At 47.6% G+C, this 10,306-nt stretch overlaps 1 long non-coding RNA gene across 1 annotated transcript; it reads left to right on the top strand.

The window, feature by feature from the left end:
* Positions 1–7,751: 7,751 nt before the first annotated feature.
* On the top strand, positions 7,752–8,493 carry LOC142740364 (uncharacterized). Its single transcript, XR_012880626.1, has 3 exons — positions 7,752–7,823; positions 7,908–8,018; positions 8,203–8,493. It is a non-coding gene; the product is annotated as an uncharacterized LOC142740364 (long non-coding RNA).
* The last annotated feature ends 1,813 nt before the right edge of the window (positions 8,494–10,306 follow it).

Below are 10,306 nucleotides of genomic sequence, written 5' to 3'. Positions count from 1 at the left end.
AAGAGCAAGAGGGCAGAGCCATTTTTATAGCCCAGGGCATCCAGGGCTAGATTGCAGACTTCCTGTAATATGCGCGCACTGGCCCTTTAGGACCGTGCACGCACTAGCGCGCGCCTGCCAGAGACAGTCTCGATATCCTGAAGTGAGTGCCGGCGCCTCATAGGAAGACGAGGCTGTATGCAGGTAAGATGTCCATGGCCACAGTCGTCGAGGTTTAAGTCAGAACGACGGACCGTGGCCATAGATGTTACAGTATCCCCCCTCTTACGCCCCCTCTTCTTGGGACCAGAGTAGGAGAGAAACTTCCTCACGAAGACAGGAGCATCGATGTTCTCCTCTGGCTCCCAAGACCTCTCTTCTTGACCGAACCCCCTCCAATCCACTAAATAAAATGTCCTTCCTCCCACCTTCTTGGTAGCCAGAATCTCCTTTGCTTCGAAAGTCCCCGATGAGCCGCCAGGGACCACTGCGGAGCTAGGAGTCCTGGAGTAGCAGTTCAGGACCACGGGTTTCAGCATGGAGAAGTGGAAGGAGTTAGGAATCCTTAGGGTAGGGGGGAGCCGCAGCTTGTATGATACCGGGTTGATCTGTAGCAGGATTTCGAAGGGTCCGAGGAACCTATGTGCAAATTGGCACGACGGCACCTTCAGCTGGATATTCCTAGAAATCAACCAGACTTTAGTCCCTGGAAGGAATTGCGGAGGCGCCCGTCTTCTTGTATCTGCCTTTCTCTTCATTCGGTCCACCGCCAACAGGATAGAAGATCGGGTCTGTTGCCAAATCTGTAGAAAGTCTCTGAAGGTCGAGTCGGCTGCAGGAACCTGGGACATAGTAGAAGCAGGAAGAGGTATACGAGGATGCTGACCGTAGACGATGAAGAATGGACTGCAAGTGGTCGACTCACTGGTGTGGTTGTTATAAAGAGAACTCTGCCCACGGGAGCAACCAATCATCATGGCGCCTGGAAACAAAGTGACGTAGATAGTTCTCCATAATCTGGAAAGCTCTCTCGACTTGCCCATTGGACTGGGGATGATAGGCCGAAGAGAAGTCCAATTTTACACTGAGGAGGCCGCAGAGTGCTCTCCAAAACTTTGAGGTGAACTGGACCCCTCGGTCTGAGACAATATTCAGGGGCAAACCGTGCAGACGGAAGATGTGTTGTATGAAGAGGTCAGCCAATCGTGTAGCAGACGGCAGGCCGGTCAAGGGAATGAAATGTGCCATCTTGGAAAATCGATCCACCACCACCCAGATCACACTGCAACTCACAGAAGAAGGAAGATCCGTGACAAAGTCCATAGCGTCATGTTGCCATGGGGCAACGGGCACAGGCAGTGGTTGGAGCAGGCCAGCAGGACTGGAGTGAGCAACTTTATTTGCTGCGCATACCGTGCATGAGGAGACAAAGTCCATAACGTCTTTGGGTAGCCTGGGCCACCAGAACTGACGGGTGATTAGATCTTGGGTCTTACGAGCACCTATATGACCTGCCAGCTTAGAACTGTGACCACAGTGAAGAATTCTTCCTTTGTCAGCCAGACGCAAAAAAGTCCTTCCCGGAGGAATGTCTCTAACTTGCAGGGGATTCACAGAGAAGATGCAGGATGTGTCAATAATATTCTGTGGAGATTCCATGGCGTCCTCAGTTTCAAAAGATCTAGACAAGGCGTCGGCCCTCACATTCTTGTCGACAGGTTGGTAGTGGAGTTCGAACTGGAACCGAGCAAAGAACAACGACCACCTGGCTTGACGAGGATTCAACAGCTGGGCCATTTGTAGGTAGGTCAAATTCTTGTGATCCGTGAAAATCAGGATAGGATGAACCGCGCCCTCCAGTAAATGTCTCCACTCCTGCAGAGCCAGCTTGATGGCCAGTAACTAACGATCCCCAATCGAGTAGTTGCGATCTGCGGAAGAAAACAGCTTAGAATAGTAGCCACATACCACAGCCTTGCCTTTCGATCCTCTCTGGAACAACAGTGCACCAGCACCAACCAAGGAAGCATCCACCTCTAACGAAAACTGTAGGGATACATCAGGATGGTACAGAATGGAGGCAGACATGAAGGCTTTTTTTAAGAATTCATATCCTTAGGGGAGAGAGACAGACAGGTGAGCCCTAATCTACCCGCCACTCAGTCCCTGCCTACTTGCACGGCCCGTCCTAGGCAACGGCATACAACTGGGCGACGGTCCCTACGCTCAATATGTGTACGACAGACAAACAGACAAGGGTACACAGAAGCTAAGGGAAATGGGGCAGTTGCCCACGGCAACACCTTGAGCAGCAGGAGTAGTCAACGAGCCGAGTCAAACCAGGAGTGTACGAGGTACCAAACGCAGAGCAGGAGCGTAGTCAATAAAGCCAGGGTCAAAATGAAGCAAGGTCAATAATAATAGCACGAGCAGCAGAGCCAGGAAACAGGAAAGAATCACAGGCAAAGACAAGCAGGGAATGAAGGTATAAATAGGCCGAGGGCGGGAGCTAGAACCGTCTGGCCAGGCTGTGATAGGTTCTCCCACTCCTGAGCCTACCAGCCTAAGTTGTAGCAGATCGAGTCACTCTATCAGACCTAGGTGCAGACTGATTAACCACGGGCGTCGACACAGAAGCTGTGTCTGGCAGATCCTTTACACATACCCTTCTTAGTGAGGGTGGAGATAGGAGCAGTCAAAGATGAGAAGTTGGGGATGAATAGCCGGTAGAAGTTGGCGAATCCTGGGAAGCGTTGTATTGGCCTTAAAGGCATGGTGTTGGTCGAAAAACATTTTTTTTTTTTTTTAATTCAACATTTAGTGTGTGGGTGATTAAACATTGTTCCAATTTTTTTTTTTTTTTTCACGAGTACGGAAATATTATAAATTGGATTCAATTGGATTCAATTTTATAGTATTTACCATTTCTGGTCACTAGATGGAGCCATTTCCAAAATTGCAGCATTGCATGTGGTAAAGCAACCACATAGCTTTTCTGCTGCAAATTTTGGGAAAAGTGACTCGCTCTAGTGAGCTCACAGAATCCCCCCTCCCTTCTCCTGGCAAGTGCCAGGAGAGGGAGGGGTTTCAATGTCTTCAAACCTCCTTACATTGTGTGCCGCCATTTTCTTAGCGACCACACAGTGGAAGGAGGTTGTACTGCGAGCATACCTGCGAGGAGACGCTCTGAGGAGGACCAGGACCATCGAGGCGGACCAGGACCATCGAGGCGGACCAGGACCATCGAGGCGGACCAGGACCAGCGAGGGGACACTTCGAGGACGAGGCGGCCAAGGAAGGACGAGGTGTGTCGGACGTGGAAGGACGAGCGAGGCGACGGAGGAGGAGCAGCGAGTCGGACGAGGAGGACAAGGAAGGACGAGGTGTACCAGGGAATCGGACGTGGAAGGACGAGCGAGGCGACGGTGGAGGAGCAGCGAGTCGGACGAGGAGGACAAGGAAGGACGAGGTGTACCAGGGAATCGGACGTGGAAGGACGAGCGAGGCGACGGTGGAGGACGAGCGAGGCGACGTAGGAGGACGAGCGAGGCGAATTGGGAGGACCACCGTGGGGGAACAGCGAGGCGGTAAGTAACGCCGAAATAGGCATCATGTGTGGCATCATATAAGGGAGGCCTATGTCGGCATATACGGGAGGCCTGTGCCATCATACGGGAGGCCTGTGCCATCATACGGGAGGCCTGTGCCATCATATCAGGGAGGCCTGTGGCATCATATAGGGGAGGCCTGTGGCATCATATAGGGGAGGTCTGTGGCATCATATAGGGGAGGCCTGTGGCATCATATAGGGGAGGCCTGTGGCATCATATCAGGGAGGCCTGTGCCATCATACGGGAGGCCTGTGGCATCATACCATGGAGCCATATCAGGGAGGCCTGTGGCATCATATAGGGGAGGCCTGTGGCATCATATCGGGGAGGCCTGTGGCATCATATAGGGGAGGCCTGTGGCATCATATCAGGGAGGTCTGTGGCATCATATCAGGGAGGTCTGTGGCATCATATACGGGAGGCCTGTGGCATCATATACGGGAGGCCTGTGTCAGCATATCATGGAGGCCTGTGGCAGCAAAAGCAGAGTGTCATCATTTCCAGTGTTGTAGCGTATACGTTGTGTCAGCGTATACGTTGTGTCAGCGTATACCTTGTGTCAGCGTATACCTTGTGTCAGCGTATACCTTGTGTCAGCGTATACCTTGTGTCAGCGTATAGGTTGTGTCAGCGTATAGGTTGTGTCAGCGTATACGTTGTGTCAGCGTATACGTTGTGTCAGCGTATAGGTTGTGTCAGCGTATAGGTTGTGTCAGCGTATAGGTTGTGTCAGCGTATACGTTGTGTCAGCGTATACGTTGTGTCAGCGTATACGTTGTGGCAGCGTATACGTTGTGGCAGCGTATACGTTGTGGCAGCGTATACCTTGTGGCAGCGTATAGGTTGTGTCAGCGTATAGGTTGTGGCAGCGTATACGTTGTGTCAGCGTATACGTTGTGTCAGCGTATACGTTGTGTCAGCGTATACGTTGTGGCAGCGTATACGTTGTGTCAGCGTATAGGTTGTGTCAGCGTATAGGTTGTGTCAGCGTATAGGTTGTGTCAGCGTATAGGTTGTGTCAGCGTATACCTTGTGTCAGCGTATACCTTGTGTCAGCGTATACGTTGTGTCAGCGTATAGGTTGTGTCAGCGTATAGGTTGTGTCAGCGTATAGGTTGTGTCAGCGTATACGTTGTGTCAGCGTATAGGTTGTGTCAGCGTATACGTTGTGTCAGCGTATACGTTGTGTCAGCGTATACGTAGTGGCAGCGTATACGTTGTGGCAGCGTATACGTTGTGGCAGCGTATACGTTGTGGCAGCGTATACCTTGTGGCAGCGTATACCTTGTGGCAGCGTATAGGTTGTGTCAGCGTATACGTTGTGTCAGCGTATACGTTGTGTCAGCGTATACGTTGTCGCAGCGTATACCTTGTGGCAGCGTATACCTTGTGGCAGCGTATACCTTGTGGCAGCGTATACCTTGTGGCATCATAACATTGGAGGCCTGTGTCATCATACCAAGGGAGGGCAGTGGCAGCATTTACAGAGTGGCAGCATTTACAGAGTGGCAGCATATACAGAGTGGCAGCATATACAGAGTGGCAGCATATACAGAGTGGCAGCATATACAGAGTGGCAGCATATACAGAGTGGCAGCATATACAGAGTGGCAGCATAAGCAGAGTGTCATCATTTCCAGTGTTGTAGCGTATACGTTGTGGCAGCGTATACCTTGTGGCTGCGTATACCTTGTGGCTGCGTATACCTTGTGGCTGCGTATACCTTGTGGCAGCGTATACCTTGTGGCATCATAACATTGGAGGCCTGTGTCATCATACCAAGGGAGGGCAGTGGCAGCATTTACAGAGTGGCAGCATTTACAGAGTGGCAGCATTTACAGAGTGGCAGCATTTACAGAGTGGCAGCGTATACCTTGTGGCAGCGTATACCTTGTGTCAGCGTATACCTTGTGTCAGCGTATACCTTGTGTCAGCGTATAGGTTGTGTCAGCGTATAGGTTGTGTCAGCGTATAGGTTGTGTCAGCGTATACGTTGTGTCAGCGTATACCTTGTGTCAGCGTATACCTTGTGTCAGCGTATACCTTGTGTCAGCGTATACGTTGTGTCAGCGTATAGGTTGTGTCAGCGTATACGTTGTGTCAGCGTATACGTTGTGTCAGCGTATAGGTTGTGTCAGCGTATAGGTTGTGTCAGCGTATAGGTTGTGTCAGCGTATAGGTTGTGTCAGCGTATACGTTGTGTCAGCGTATACGTTGTGTCAGCGTATACGTTGTGGCAGCGTATACGTTGTGGCAGCGTATACGTTGTGGCAGCGTATACGTTGTGGCAGCGTATACGTTGTGGCAGCGTATAGGTTGTGTCAGCGTATAGGTTGTGGCAGCGTATAGGTTGTGTCAGCGTATACGTTGTGTCAGCGTATACGTTGTGTCAGCGTATACGTTGTGGCAGCGTATAGGTTGTGTCAGCGTATAGGTTGTGTCAGCGTATAGGTTGTGTCAGCGTATAGGTTGTGTCAGCGTATACCTTGTGTCAGCGTATACCTTGTGTCAGCGTATACCTTGTGTCAGCGTATAGGTTGTGTCAGCGTATAGGTTGTGTCAGCGTATACGTTGTGTCAGCGTATACGTTGTGTCAGCGTATAGGTTGTGTCAGCGTATACGTTGTGTCAGCGTATACGTTGTGTCAGCGTATACGTAGTGGCAGCGTATACGTTGTGGCAGCGTATACGTTGTGGCAGCGTATACGTTGTGGCAGCGTATACCTTGTGGCAGCGTATACCTTGTGGCAGCGTATAGGTTGTGTCAGCGTATACGTTGTGTCAGCGTATACGTTGTGTCAGCGTATACGTTGTCAGCGTATACCTTGTGGCAGCGTATACCTTGTGGCAGCGTATACCTTGTGGCAGCGTATACCTTGTGGCAGCGTATAGGTTGTGTCAGCGTATACCTTGTGGCTGCGTATACCTTGTGGCAGCGTATACCTTGTGGCATCATAACATTGGAGGCCTGTGTCATCATACCAAGGGAGGGCAGTGGCAGCATTTACAGAGTGGCAGCATTTACAGAGTGGCAGCATTTACAGAGTGGCAGCATTTACAGAGTGGCAGCATTTACAGAGTGGCAGCATTTACAGAGTGGCAGCATATACAGAGTGGCAGCATATACAGAGTGGCAGCATATACAGAGTGGCAGCATATACAGAGTGGCAGCATTTACAGAGTGGCAGCATTTACAGAGTGGCAGCATTTACAGAGTGGCAGCATTTACAGAGTGGCAGCATTTACAGAGTGGCAGCATTTACAGAGTGGCAGCATTTCCAGTGTTGTAGCGTATACGTTGTGGCAGCGTATACCTTGTGGCAGCGTATACCTTGTGGCAGCGTATACCTTGTGGCAGCGTATACCTTGTGGCAGCGTATAGGTTGTGTCAGCGTATACCTTGTGGCTGCGTATACCTTGTGGCAGCGTATACCTTGTGGCATCATAACATTGGAGGCCTGTGTCATCATACCAAGGGAGGGCAGTGGCAGCATTTACAGAGTGGCAGCATTTACAGAGTGGCAGCATTTACAGAGTGGCAGCATTTACAGAGTGGCAGCATTTACAGAGTGGCAGCGTATACCTTGTGTCAGCGTATACCTTGTGTCAGCGTATACCTTGTGTCAGCGTATACCTTGTGTCAGCGTATAGGTTGTGTCAGCGTATAGGTTGTTTCAGCGTATACGTTGTGTCAGCATATACGTTGTGTCAGCGTATAGGTTGTGTCAGCGTATACGTTGTGTCAGCGTATACGTTGTGTCAGCGTATACGTTGTCAGCGTATACGTTGTGGCAGCGTATACCTTGTGGCAGCGTATACCTTGTGGCAGCGTATACCTTGTGGCAGCGTATACCTTGTGGCAGCGTATAGGTTGTGTCAGCGTATACCTTGTGTCAGCGTATACGTTGTGGCAGCGTATACCTTGTGGCATCATAACATTGGAGGCCTGTGTCATCATACCAAGGGAGGGCAGTGGCAGCATTTACAGAGTGGCAGCATTTACAGAGTGTCAGCATTGCCAGTGTGTCAGCATTGCCAGTGTGTCAGCATTGCCAGTGTGGCAGCATTGCCAGTGTGGCAGCATTTAGAGTGTGGCAGCTATTTGTACATCACTTTATCTAATCCCACAATGTGTGTGACTTTTTGAACAGCAGTTTACCTGGAGGAGAGGGAGCGCGCCAGTGAAAACACAACCGTGAGGAGTGTATTCGAGGAGCATAGATACTTTGAACAGGTGCGGGAGCGAGGGGACTACCCTAAACGAACAATAATTACAAATTATGTTTTTTTATATATATTATTGTACTTTTTTTAACAGGAGGCAAAGCAACGCTATCAGATACAGACGACGACAGCAGCAACCAGAGCGGATTACCAACGTGGAGACGAACAGGCCATTCTGAGCAGCATAAGTAACAAATTTTAGAAAGTAAGTAATCCCTAACATAGGGAGTTCATATAAACATACATAACACACAAGTTCACCAGAGGAGCCAAACTATGCAGAGTGATCAGACAGGGATGTCATTCTTCCAAAGCGACCATGTTGCGCATAGTGCAACGCTTGAAGTTGATCAATCCATTCATACATTTTTTATTTTATTCTTCTGTAGGAAATATAACTTTGACATGCCGCATGATTGGCTGAAACGTTCTGTAATACAATGTGAAGGTACGCTGGTAATATGTGACAAAGCAAGGTGTTTTCACCATCTGCTAAAGGTCCGGTTGGATGATGAGATGCGAAAAAAAAAGTTGTTTTCATCTGCTGATGAAGGTCCAGTTCGATGATGTGACAAAGCAAGGTCTTTTCACCTGCTGCTAAAGGCTCCGGTTTGATGATGAGATGAGGAAAAAAAGTTTTTTTCATCTGCTGGTGAAGGTCCATAAACATGATGTGACGAAGCAAGGTTTTTTCATCTGCTGATAACTTCTTTGTGATTGTCGTTGACATGTGTGTATTTTCAATGTAAATCTCGTTTACATTTTCGTCTTCCAATTTCTACTTTTATATGTTGCTCCCTATCCGTCAATGTTGACTTTTTAACAGAACTAATTTTTTGTGACTATGTAACAAAAACTTTTTTTGTTCTGCATGTAAATTTTATATTTGTGTTTATGATGGAACACTTCTTCTGTGTTAGTGTGGAAGGCAGTTATGGCTTCATCAATAAAAAAAACATTGTTTTAGAAATGCTATTCTCTTTAATTCACTGTCTCTATTACATAAAAACAAAAAAAATAAAAAATGGGTTGGTCAGCCAAAAAAACCTATACTCAAACATTGACATGGTGAAACTGTCTGGCACAGAGATCATTGACGGTTTGACAATGATCGTCTAAAACGACACACTATTTTGTGCCTTGGTCAACCGTAAATTCCCAGTGCCAAACAGTTACCTATAAACAATGTAACATGTTGAATACTCACTTCTCCACATGACAATCTACAACACACCATAGGCCACATTTGTGTGATAAATATGGGTGACTTCGCACGCGCTGACCCAAGAACTGCCACAAATGTGATGTTATGTCTTCAAAAAAACGCTGTGGGCAATATAATTTTAGACAAACTCTCTAGTTTTACTCTTGCACTTAGAAAAGGCAAACTCACACATCTAAATTGGAATACTAAGTATGGTAGTACACAAATACACCTCATTCGGGGTATCAACTATCTTTATGTAATCCATCGTTATTACCGTAATGATCTTTTCTCATGACATAATATTTACATTTACTTTTTTGATAGAAATGCCGTCGTGCATTGTCTCTGGTTGTGACAGTCGGTCTAATCGAGCTACTTACTCTCAAGGAGTGACCCTGCATGTTTTTCCAGGCAACATTGACAAGATAAAAGTTTGGCTCCAACAGGCCAGACAATCGTTGGACAATCTAGATGCACTGTCACAAAGAATTTTGGATGGGAAAAAACAAGATTTATTTAGACTATGTTCAAAACACTTTGCAGAAGACTGTTATGTTTTTAAGTCGGAAAAGAAGATACGATGGCTGAAGGAAAGTACAATTCCCACGATATTCCCTTATCAGGAAACAGAGTGTCCACCATCTAAACGGAAACGTACAGAAGAGGAACACACTTATTCTTGTGCAACACAATGCATGCAATTGCCTTTGCCTACTACATCCACCAACAGAATTACATACGCTTCGACCGGTACCTCAATGCAAAACGATCCACCAACGTCAATGTCCAAATTCATGGGAGTGAAACATGTAAAAATTGGTGTCAAGAGGAAATTTTTCGAAAGAAATGCAGCAACAAACACCCGACATACGACATTGTCAACGAGAGCCACCAACACACCTTTCAAAAGAATAAGAGATGCAACCACTCAATCACACATCTTCACAGTGGATACAGGATGCCAGTTTCCAGAGGAAGAACTTTCGTATGATAACCAAATAACAATGAAGTTGGATCATTTTTACCCATCAACGTTCTCAACCCCCCGCTTACAAAGACAAACATCAAGCAAAGTCATATTGGAGGATCCAGAGGAAAGCTTTGTTTCTTCTACTGTCATAAATGATCCAACAGATCTGGACTACGAACCACCAGATTCTAGTTTATCATTTGACAACGTGACAACAAATTTGTTTTCCGAACGAGCAGATGAAGAGATAGTAAAAGAGCGTAAATTTTTGGTTTTTGAATCGGCTTTAGATGTACTGGTTGCTCAGTGCGCGTGT

The sequence above is a fragment of the Rhinoderma darwinii genome, chromosome 1 (genome assembly GCF_050947455.1).
Source record: "Rhinoderma darwinii isolate aRhiDar2 chromosome 1, aRhiDar2.hap1, whole genome shotgun sequence".
Taxonomy (NCBI): Eukaryota; Metazoa; Chordata; class Amphibia; order Anura; family Rhinodermatidae; genus Rhinoderma; species Rhinoderma darwinii.
Note: the sequence above shows the minus strand (reverse complement) of the source record. Positions and strands in the feature narration are given on the sequence as shown.